This window comes from Myotis davidii, unplaced genomic scaffold (genome assembly GCF_000327345.1).
Source record: "Myotis davidii unplaced genomic scaffold, ASM32734v1 scaffold123, whole genome shotgun sequence".
NCBI classification, from domain to species: Eukaryota; Metazoa; Chordata; class Mammalia; order Chiroptera; family Vespertilionidae; genus Myotis; species Myotis davidii.
This window is the reverse complement of record NW_006295391.1, coordinates 3,087,668-3,098,593: the sequence shown is the minus strand read 5'-3', so window position 1 is coordinate 3,098,593 and position 10,926 is coordinate 3,087,668.

Below are 10,926 nucleotides of genomic sequence, written 5' to 3'. Positions count from 1 at the left end.
GCCTCACGCACGCGGTGGGCATGTGCTGGGAGCGCGGCGCGGGCGGCGCGGGGACATGTGTGCGTGGAAAGGTGCGCGCACACCTTTGTGTGCATAAATACATCTGCTTCTCGGGAGCGTACCTGGGAAGGTGCTCTGTCTGTCATAGGCGGTTTCCAGAATGGGATGCAGAGCAAGGGATCTGTAGCGAAAACACGCACACAAGAGAAGGGTTCTGATACTAAACACAAAGCTGTAATTGAAGTGTTTATGCCCAAATGTACTGTGAATCAAACATATGGTGGTATTTATCGTCTGGTGGGTCTGTTGGAAAGGTTTGGTCGATCAGTTCTCATTTCACAAAAGTAAAATAATGTAACTAAGTGATGACTAAATATAGACTTCTAAGGCAAAGTAGTTTACCCGCTCTGTGTACTTTTTGCACGCGTATAGCACATCAAGGCTGTTCATAAAGTGTAATTTGGATGATGTGACAATATGGTTGAGGAAGGGGGTGTGGCCGGTTGTTTTTAAAAATTAGGCACCTCGTAGTTTTTAAGACAAACGTGTTAACCTAAAATCTTCGGAAGGCAGGGGTCGGGGGTCTTTGAAGACCTTTGTACAGGCCTAAGACATAAAAAAGCAGCTACCTTTTTAGGATGTGGCCTGAAAGAAGCCTGTTATTTTCAGTTATTACTGCCTTCAAAGTAAAATAACATTTTTGAGGCTTTTTATGTGAGGGTTTGTGTTTTGATTTGTTTGGGGGTTTTTTGCATACTTTCATTACAATATTTGAAATAGGTGTAGTTGTTATTTTTAAGCAATCGCTCTTTCCTCTCAGTATCAGAGACCTAAATTTTCACACACACCCCAAAAATGTTTATTTGCAGTAACTTATGCATCTGGACTCCGGGTGGCCTAATAAGCTCAGTGATTAGACAGGTGCTTTTATAGCCAAGGTCAAAGGCTCTTTCCCCTGATTAGCCCTTGAGGGGGGAGCCGCCAGAGGCTCTCTGGACCAGCTTAGGGAAAGGGGGGGAGGGGCAGGAAAACCTAGAGGAAAAGGAGTGGGGTTGGAAACTCCCTCCCAACCACCTTTAAGAGCGAGAGTTCAAAGCACGGCAGTGGATGTCCTTGGAGCTATTTTCATATATGAGAGAGGGCATGTTAGATTAAACAATGTCACCCGATGGGAATTTAGATAACTCCAGGTTTCCAAAACACTGGGTTCGGTGTACAGGAAAACAGCACAAGGAAAGCAAGTTTTGCCTTTCGGTAAGATTCTAAAGCCGAGGCTTATTTACTGCAGAACTAGCACCTCTGGGAAGACTGTATTTCAAAAGTGATGAGAATACTGTAGCTTTCTATGATTTTTTTTTTTAATCCTTACCTGAGGACATTATTTAAATTGATTTTAGAGAGAAAGGAAGGAAGAAAGAGAAACATCAATGTGAGAGAGAAACATCAATCTGTTGCCTCCTGTATGCACCCCAACCGGGGGATCAAACCCACAACCTGGGTATGTGCCCTGACCAGGAATTGAACATGAGATCCTAGGGGCATGGGACGATGCTCCAACCAGACTGAGCCACACTGGCCAGGGAGCTTTCTATGTTTTTAAATTTTTTAAAGAGTTGATAAATGACATACATAGGTTACTAAACATAATCCTCATCTCAATAGGTAAACTATCTCAGTACAATAGGGCTCATTATCTGATCCACCCAATGAAACAAATCTATTAGCCTAGATTGTTTTTGAAGTTTCACAATGCACGGGTCTTCTCCAGGCTGCAGGTACTATCAAACCAGAGCACTTCCAGTGAAAGAGAACTTCCCAACTACATGATTCTTAATAGGGTCATCTTCAAACCAGGACCTCCCACTGTTCTCCCTCAAAATGACCCCTTTCTCTCCCTCCACAAGGGGGAACCCACCCTTCAGGTTCATAGGGTCTAAGGCAGTGATGGCGAACCTTTTGAGCTCCGCGTGTCAGCATTTTGAAAAACCCTAACTTAACTCTGGTGCCGTGTCACATATAGAAATTTTTTGATATTTGCAACCACAGTAAAACAAAGACATATTTTTGATATTTATTTTATGTATTTAAATGCCATTTAACAAAGAAAAATCAACCAAAAAAATGAGTTCGCGTGGCATCTCTGACACGCGTGTCATAGGTTCGCCATCACTGGTCTAAGGCTTCTAGCCTGAAGTTCTTCTACCCTATACCAAGCTGCTGTCTTTCAGAATGATAATAATAATCTATGTTTTACACATACCTGTAGTTTACAAGATATTTCTGTGCATAAATTACTTTATTTGAATATGATGAAAATCACCAAAGGTGGGGCGGGGCCTGTGCCATCAACTAGTTCCAGTAAAGGGCACCTCACCCGCCATGCTCACTGAAAAGAAACTTTAAGTATCTTTGGACCAAAAAAGCACTAAATGTGGAAAAGCCTTGATTCCCCTTGTGAAGGAGTTTTAAATGAAACCATATTTTGATCACTTTGATTGCTGAATTCTGGTACCCATTCTGAAATGCTGGAGTGGCTGCAACATGAAATCCTCGCATAAATAGACCACGATATAAAGGCAGTACATATAGTTACCCTACCCTTCAGTCAGTCTGATATATCCATTATACAAGATGAGAGGCCTCACCAAAATTCAAGCAATGATTAGGCACAAGAGCAAGGTAGGGGACAAAGAAGCAACTATTGTTACTAACTTTCAGTGCTTTGTCCTAACCTAAAAGCTGCTCTTATGCTATGAGTGTGTGGTATGTTTCTAGAAAGGAGAAATGACTCTGTTACTAAGAAATTCTCAAGCAGAGAGGCACATTAAGAAGAAAACTTTCTAGCTAATTATTCAACAAAAAGAAACCTCATACCACTAACTGTTACCAGAAGTTACATATATATTGTAAAGTGACTGAACAAATCTTGACTTGTTTTATTTCAGTAATATTACACCCAGGGGTGTGGTATGGCAAGATAGCCTACACCTTTGCAACTTTCATCACTCAGGAAACAGAACATTTTAAAGCTTAGGTGATTTAATCCCAGGCCTACAGGATCTCATTCCTATATATATTTTTAAAGCCACCATGATGGTTTAAGTTGTTTGCATTGGCTGATCTATGTAATTAAGATGTTCAAAACAAACTTAATAACATGAAAAAGATATTTGATACCAAAAATGTTATCCTGGCACTATAAATCTCTTTATATTCTTACTCACCCAGGAACTCAGTGGCTTTACATCTACAGCATTTGCCCTCAAGCGTCTTGCTTATACCCTGTGATATGTGTCTGTTTCATTCTAACTCAGCTTGTGCAATCTTTTGTCTGTGGTTCTTTCGGCTATCAGCTTTTGCCATCTGCACTGATGCACATCTTGGCCACACATCTCCAGAAAGAAGCACACAAGCTCCTTTTCTCCATCTGTGCTTAGCATGCTACTTGTGACCTTTCCTCATCAGTTGGAACCTTGTCACAATTTTCCATGACTCTGTGGCCCAGTTTCATGACAACCATGAACTTTACTTGGGAGTCTTCATTTAAATTACAAAAAGAAGCATAGAACCATATTGCAAGTATTTATGCCTCTCGGGTAATGGGAATAGCAGGTTGTATCCTGCCTATGTGATACTGTCGGAGCAGAAAACCAACCACACACAGATTGCTAAGTGCTGTCTGTACAGATCCTTTACTTATACTGACCAGCCATGTGCTTCCTCAGGGCATCACTGAAGGCCTTCCATTATATTGGTGGTTTTGCCCTTCAGTCATTCAACAAACATTTACTGAATGCTTAGGGTACCCTGTTCAAGAAGCTGTTTACAGTGAACTAAGCAGAGCTTTCCTTCTCATGGACTTTACATTTCAGTCCCTTCTCAGATGGGGGTGGAAGGGCAGTCAGACTTTCAAAAAATATATCTCTGTATTAGTCTATAGTTTGACTTCTATTAACAAAAATGATATGAAAATGGCTTAAACAGGCAAAAGTTTATTCTTGTAGGAGACCATTCAGATGTAAGCATTCCAGAGTTGATGAGGTATTAAGGGCGCAGATTTCCCTACTGTCTCAACACACATCTTCCATCTGGTAGATGGCTTTTCTAGCTCCTGCCATTGCATTCAGATTCCAGTCACCAGGCTAGAAAGGATGAGAAATTGAGAGCGTACGCCTTCTCTTTCAGGACTTGTCTTGGCACTCACACTTCTCACTTCCACTCACACTCCATTGACCAAAACTTGAGCACCTGACTATATATTCAGCTGCTAGCAAGTCAGGTAAACCACAGGTACCAAGCTTGTGTAAAATAAGGTGGGGAGGGAGTTGAAAGTGTACCTTATTTTAGAGAAGACTGCTCAGTTAATATGAGCAGAAAGTTAAATGACATGAGTGAGTGAGTGTGTTGATATCAAAAAAGAAGCAGTCCGGCCTGGCCAATGTGGCTCGATGATTGAGTGTCAACCTATTGAGGTCAGGGTTTGATTCCTGGTCAGAGCACATGCCTGGGTTGCTGGCTCAGTCCCAAGTAGGGGACGTGCAAGAGGCAGGCAATGATTCTCTCTCATCATTGGTGTTTCTAACTCCTCTCCCTCTCCCTTCCTCTCTGAAATCAATTAAAAAAATATATTAAAAAATAAAAGAGCAGTCCAGGTAGAGGGAATATCAAGCACAAAGGAAGAGAAGTAAAAGCCAGTGTGCCATATTCTAGGAATAAAAGTAGTGCCAGTTGACTGACATACAGTAAGCAAAGGAATGGAAGGAGAGGGAGCCAGGGGCCAAGATGTGAAAGGCCTTTTTCTGCAAGTAAGGTGGAAAGCCAGTGGAAGGTTTTGAAAGCAGAAAAGTGGCATGATCCAACTTCTGTTTGAAAAGGGCTCCCCTACCTTGCAGAGGACCCAATGTGATGGTACAGCAGTGCAAGGGGGACGACTGGTCTGGGGGACAGTGCAGGAATCCCAAGGAGAGTGATGGTGGAAGGAGCTGGCTAGAAGAAGCTGCACTCTGTACATTCTCAACCATGATTCCAAGATCTTAGACCAAACAAGAGAAAGAATGGTGTTGCCACTTATTGAGATAACAAAGGCTAGGGATGGAGAAAATTACCTCCAATTATCTGCTGGCCCAAATGTTTTCTTACCAATGCTCCTCTGCTCTTGTTGTGGTCAGAAACCTAAAACATATTTTGTCATAGGTGAACGTAAGCTACCATGCTGTCTCTGCATGCACACTGGTGGAAACCATAGGCAGGATTAATTGCCATCCTTTACTGTGCATGTTGCCGGGCACTTTTATTTTTTGTGGTCTGGTTTTCTCAACAACCTGAAGAGGTAAATAATATTGTTATCTCCGTTTGATGTATCAGGAAACTAAAGCAATGAGACCAAATAGCTTTTCTAAAGGTCATGCTGCAAATGGCAAAATGAAGATTTGAACTCGAGGTTGTCTGAGCGCAATGTCTGTTTTTTCCACTAAGTGAAAGTAAGCAGGTCAAGGCCAGAAAGTGAAAGTGTTTGCTGGAAAGTCCTCCACTGAATGGGGAGAGCAGAGAAATGCAAAAGTGGTCAGAAGGAAAAACTGCTAGAGGGGAGGAACCCCATCTTGATTACATTTACATGACCCCATTTCCTAGATCAGAATCTTAAAAATGTTTCTTAAATACAGACACGGTTACAATCAATCATGCTGTACTCTTTGATACTATTAGTGTATCTACTGATTACACAAGCAAGACCTTTGTCCCACTCTCCCTGTCTCTTATCACCACCTCCCCACCCCCAACCCCTGCCATCATAGGGCAATTTGGGCATGGAGAGTTCTTAAAGACAGGTTTTGAGGGCAAAGATGACAATATACAGTAATTCAGTTTAACATTACAAATTTGATAATCTAGTTTTCTTTCAAGCTTTGAATTGTAACTTTCAAATATAACTCTTTAAAAAAAAGATTTTTAATTGATTTTTAGAGACAGAGGGAGAGAGAAACATTGATTGGTATCAATAGGCTGCTTCCTGCACGCCTTTTACCTGGGATCTAACCCACACACATCAATACATGGATGTTGCCCAACCAATTGAGCCACACCAGCCAGGGCTCTAACTCTCCCTTTTAAGGGAATGTTTACAATTTGATTAATTAAATTCCCTTGAATTATTAAACTGCATTTATACATTTAATATATTCAGTCTTTTTTTAACAATAAATAATACTTCAGTTGCTCAACAAACAAAAGAATCACAAGTAGGTAAGCAGTGTTCATAAATATAATAAACTAATTATAAAATATAATGAATCTTAACTTCTCTTGAACATTACAAAAAAGGTTTACATATTTAATAAAATTCTCATATCCTTTCAACTGAAATCACATATCTAAATCAATTATACCTCTCATTTAGATATTTTAAATTGGCATTACAAGGATAACCCGTTAGACATTCTAAAATGTAAAATTATCTTCAGGAAACTAAACATTGCAAATGTTTAAAATACCAAATGCAAGGTATGCATGTTATTTCTAAACAAAATTAAAATATTATTCTGAGCTTACTAGAGCTCTTCATGTAACTTTATGCTTTCCTGAGGCTAAAAGAAATGCATGCTAAATAAATAATTCTACTGACTCAGATGAGTTGGGATACCTTTCCAGTGGGTTGAATGGGTTGTTGTCCTGAGAGGCTCTGGCTGGAGATGCAGACATCAGGGTCGTATTTCTCGCAGCTGATCAGGCATGCTGACCCATCCTTAAGGCCAGCCAATGGGAACCCCAAGTTCTTTTTTTAATGTATTTTTGTTGATTTTGGAGAGGAAGGCAGAGGGAGAGAGAAATAGAAACATCCATGATGAAAGAGCATCATTGATTGGCTGCCTCCAGCACGCTCCACACTGGGGATGGAGCCCGCAACCCAGGTATGTGCCCTGACCAGGAATTGAACCGTGACCTCCCGGTACACAGGTCGACACTCAACCACTGAGCCATGCCAGTTGGGCTAGGGAACGCCAAGCTCTTGCCTTCAAATGGATAGTGTTCACCGTTCATGTTCACGGATTCTGGCTGCACCTACTTCTTCAAATGATTTGAATTTGCACTCCCTCCTGGTAGATTACTGACACATAGCTGCATTTGAACCAATTTATATTCTACTTCATTTTACTATGAATTATTTTCATTTTTTCTTCTGATGGGGCTATAATTTTTATAAAAATTAACTGAGCACGCCCTCACATCTGTGACTGGCTCTGCCATTTTGATTGGGGGCACGCGACACACACACACACACACACACACAGAGACCTTACTACAATCAAGCACCACTTGACAGGGATATGTTCTGAGAGATAAGTCATTAGGCAATTTCATCGTTGTATGAACATCATATGCACTTACACAAACCTACATGGTATAACCTATTTCACACCTGGGCTGTATGATAGCCTAATGCTTCTAGGCTACAAACCTATACAGCATGTTACTGTACTGAATACTGTAGGGAATTGTAGCACAATAGTAAGTATTTTTGACCGGTAACATAGTCATGTATGATCATTATTATCAAGTATTTTATACTGTACATATTGTATGGTTATATGACTGGCAGCACCGTAGGTTTGCTTACACCAGCATCACTACAGACTCATGAGTAATGCGCTCCAACCTTTATGATGGCTATGAAATCACTAGGCAATAGAAATTTTCAGCTCCATTATAATCTTACTAGAGGCCTAGTGCATGAAATTCACAGGGGGCAGGGAGTTCCTCAGCCTGGATTGCGGAGAGGGTGCAGGCCAGGCCAAGGGCCCCCACCAGTGCACAATTGAGGCCAGGGAGGGACACAGGAGGTTGGCCAGCCAGGGAGGGAACGCAGGAGGGCTCCAGGAGAGCTCCAGGTTGTGTCTGGCCCATCTTGCTCAGTCTTTATTGGCCAGACCCCAGCAGCAAGCTAACCTACCAGTAGGAGCATCTGCCCCCTGGTGGTCAGTGCATGCCCTGGCGAGCAGTTGAGCAGCCTTAGCATTCATTAGCATATTATACTTTGATTGGTTGAATGGCCAATCTGACGACTGGACACTTAGCATATTAGGCTTTTATTATATAGGATGGGACCACTGTCTTATACAAGAGTATAAGTGATGCATGACTATATAGCCACTAGAAAGTGAGCCCGCTTCACTTTATCAGAAAACTGTCCCAAAAGCCTTTATGTCTTTTGATAGGTAGCATCCTTTTTCCTTCCTTCCTTCTGTTCCTTCGTTCTTTTTTTTCGTTCTTTTTTTAGAATTACTATCATGTCCTTATTCAAGATTTCTCAAACCATGTTCCATTTATCATTGGCACATAACCTGTGCTTTGGGGATAAAAAGGTTCCAACATTCAAGAAGTTTGGGAAATCTCACCTTCCTTCTGGAGATTTTCAGTGTTTATTAGCATATTAAAAGACTGAGATACCTTGCAGTATCAGAGTCTCATACACCCATGGAATCCCCCTTTAAAAGGCTTAACTTTGAAAATTTTGCAAGTATTCTGTGGAACACTGTTTGGTATATTGTGTTTGATACACAACCAATGGGCTTTCTAAAATTACCCTTCCCCCAAACTTATCTCACCCCAGCCACTGGCAGAACTGAACAATCACAGCCCTTCCCCGCAGGGAAAATGCTCACCCAAGGACAAAGGGCGTTTGTGGCCTCAGGCAAGCCCCCTCCAAAAAGAGAGGGAAGTCACTGAGTACCTTGTGCTCCTTCACTTCCTTCCCACAATCTTGTAAGTCACTCCTCTGAGATAAAGGCAGAGTAGCCTCCCCTTATCAGCCTTCTAATACTTCTTCATTAGCAAAAAGCTGGGAGGATTGTGCATGTCAGTACCCAAGTTATTATTGGAATCAAATAAAACCAACTTGATTTCATGCATACTTAGTAATAGGTGTACCAGCCACAGGGCTAGTTTAAAGACCAGAGGATCTGTGTTCTCGATGTAATTCTACCTTCATTGCTGTGTGATCTTAGACAAAGTATCAACCAACTAGGAAACTCGGAGTCGTCGTTGATAAAATAGGGATTACGTTAGCTGTTTCAGCGTGGATTCAAAATATTAATCTGTTGTGCATTGCCACTGACTGGTCAGCCATGCCCCATCATTCTGCCTACTGGCTGGCTCACACCTCGTCTCCCTCACTCGGTCATCATTTATGGGCACCTACCTTGTGCCAGCTATTTTACAGGGCTGTTGGATGCAGCAAATTAAATGATGTTTCTAAAAGCAGATTACAACTTGCATACAAAAGCAAAGTACTTTTAGTCATGATTATTCTCTACGGTAAAAGCATAGAGAATATGGGAGTAGGAGGCCTCTTAAACACATAACACACACACACACACACACACACACTTGACCTGTTTCACAGTCTTGCCTGTCCTCTGGGGATGGCCTGAGTTTGCGAGCTGAGTGTCACATTACCTTGAGCAATAGCCTGAGGAAGTGGAGACCTGGGCCAAGACCAGCCCTCCGCACAACGTAACCTCAGAACATCAAATCGTGGTAAAAGCTAGCACTTTATTGAGTATTTACGTTGTGTTAGGCCTCGTTCAAAACAGTTTTATGCAGATTAACTCATTTAATCTTCACCACAGCCGGATGAGGGAGGAACTATTATTGTCCCTTGTCCACGGATGAGGAAACCAAATCTCAGGCTGATTACGTGACTTGCTGGAGGTTCCTTAACTAGTAAATGTCAAACTGGGTTTCTGGGTTTGCATGGGGTGGATGAGTTCATGCCCTTAGCCACCACTCCATACAGCAAACAGATCTGTGTGTGTGTGTTTTGGGAGGGGTGGGGGAGTGCCGCTGAAAAGCTTGCAGCCCAGAGCATTATGGGTCACATGCTGAGCCCAAAGTCCTGGGAAGCCTCTCTTAGGAGCACAGATGTCATAACCCAAGGGAGTCCCAAGGAGCAGACCTGTTCACTGCTCTTGCAGAGGATACCCAAGGCCTGGGTCTCCAGAAGCTCCTGGCTGCAGGAGCCCTTGCCCCAGGGCATGGAGAACTGGGATACCCACAGCCTGAGCAGGGGCAGCTTCATTTCAAAGAGCAAAGTGGAAGCCAGAGGAGGGGAAGGGGCAGGGACAGAGAAGAGGGGAAGAAGGAGAGAAAGAAGCAGAACAGCAGGCCTCCCTCCAGCTGGGAAAAGGCAACCAGTTCAAAGAGTTTGCCTTGGGTGGGAGGATTAGCTCTAATTGTTGAGTAAATAAACCTGGAGCTGAGGGCTGGGCCCAGACTCCTTTCTACTCAGGAGTCAATGAGGAATCTAAGGAGTGAGAGCAGAGAAGGGGAGAACTGGGGGAGCAAACTTTTCTTGTGAGGGTTAGATAGTAACCATCAGGCTTTGTAGGCCATGGTAGCTTCCTCCTTGTTCTTGCTTCCTCCAGTCCTTTAAAAATGTATTGTAAGCCCCAGGCTGTGGCTGGATATGGTCTGTGGTTACAGTTTGCCAACTTCTGCTCTAGAGAAATAATCTTTAAACCATACCATTTACCTGAGTCTGACCCTGCCCTCCTCTCCATTTGGCATTTAACTCAAATTAGGGCCCTGCAAAGAGTTGGAGGGGCACTATGACAGGGAAAGGGGCATAAAGTTCCGACTCCGGTGACACTTCGTGAATCTGGATCCACAGAGCTGCCTCAGGACTAACCCTGTCTGGCAACCGAAGGTCTGCTCTGGGGATCTTTATGCCATGCACAGCTGCACACATGAGCAACTCTGCAAGAATTATGTTTCATGCCACATTCCATTTGGGAACTGATGCCTAAAACAATATTGCAGAGCAATGAAACTCAGTATGTATACTACACTCTACGGAAAATGGAGTAGCAGCCTTTCCCTCTCAGTACCCCAAAATGGAATGTCTCAGTGTCTTTGGGAATAGCATAGCCC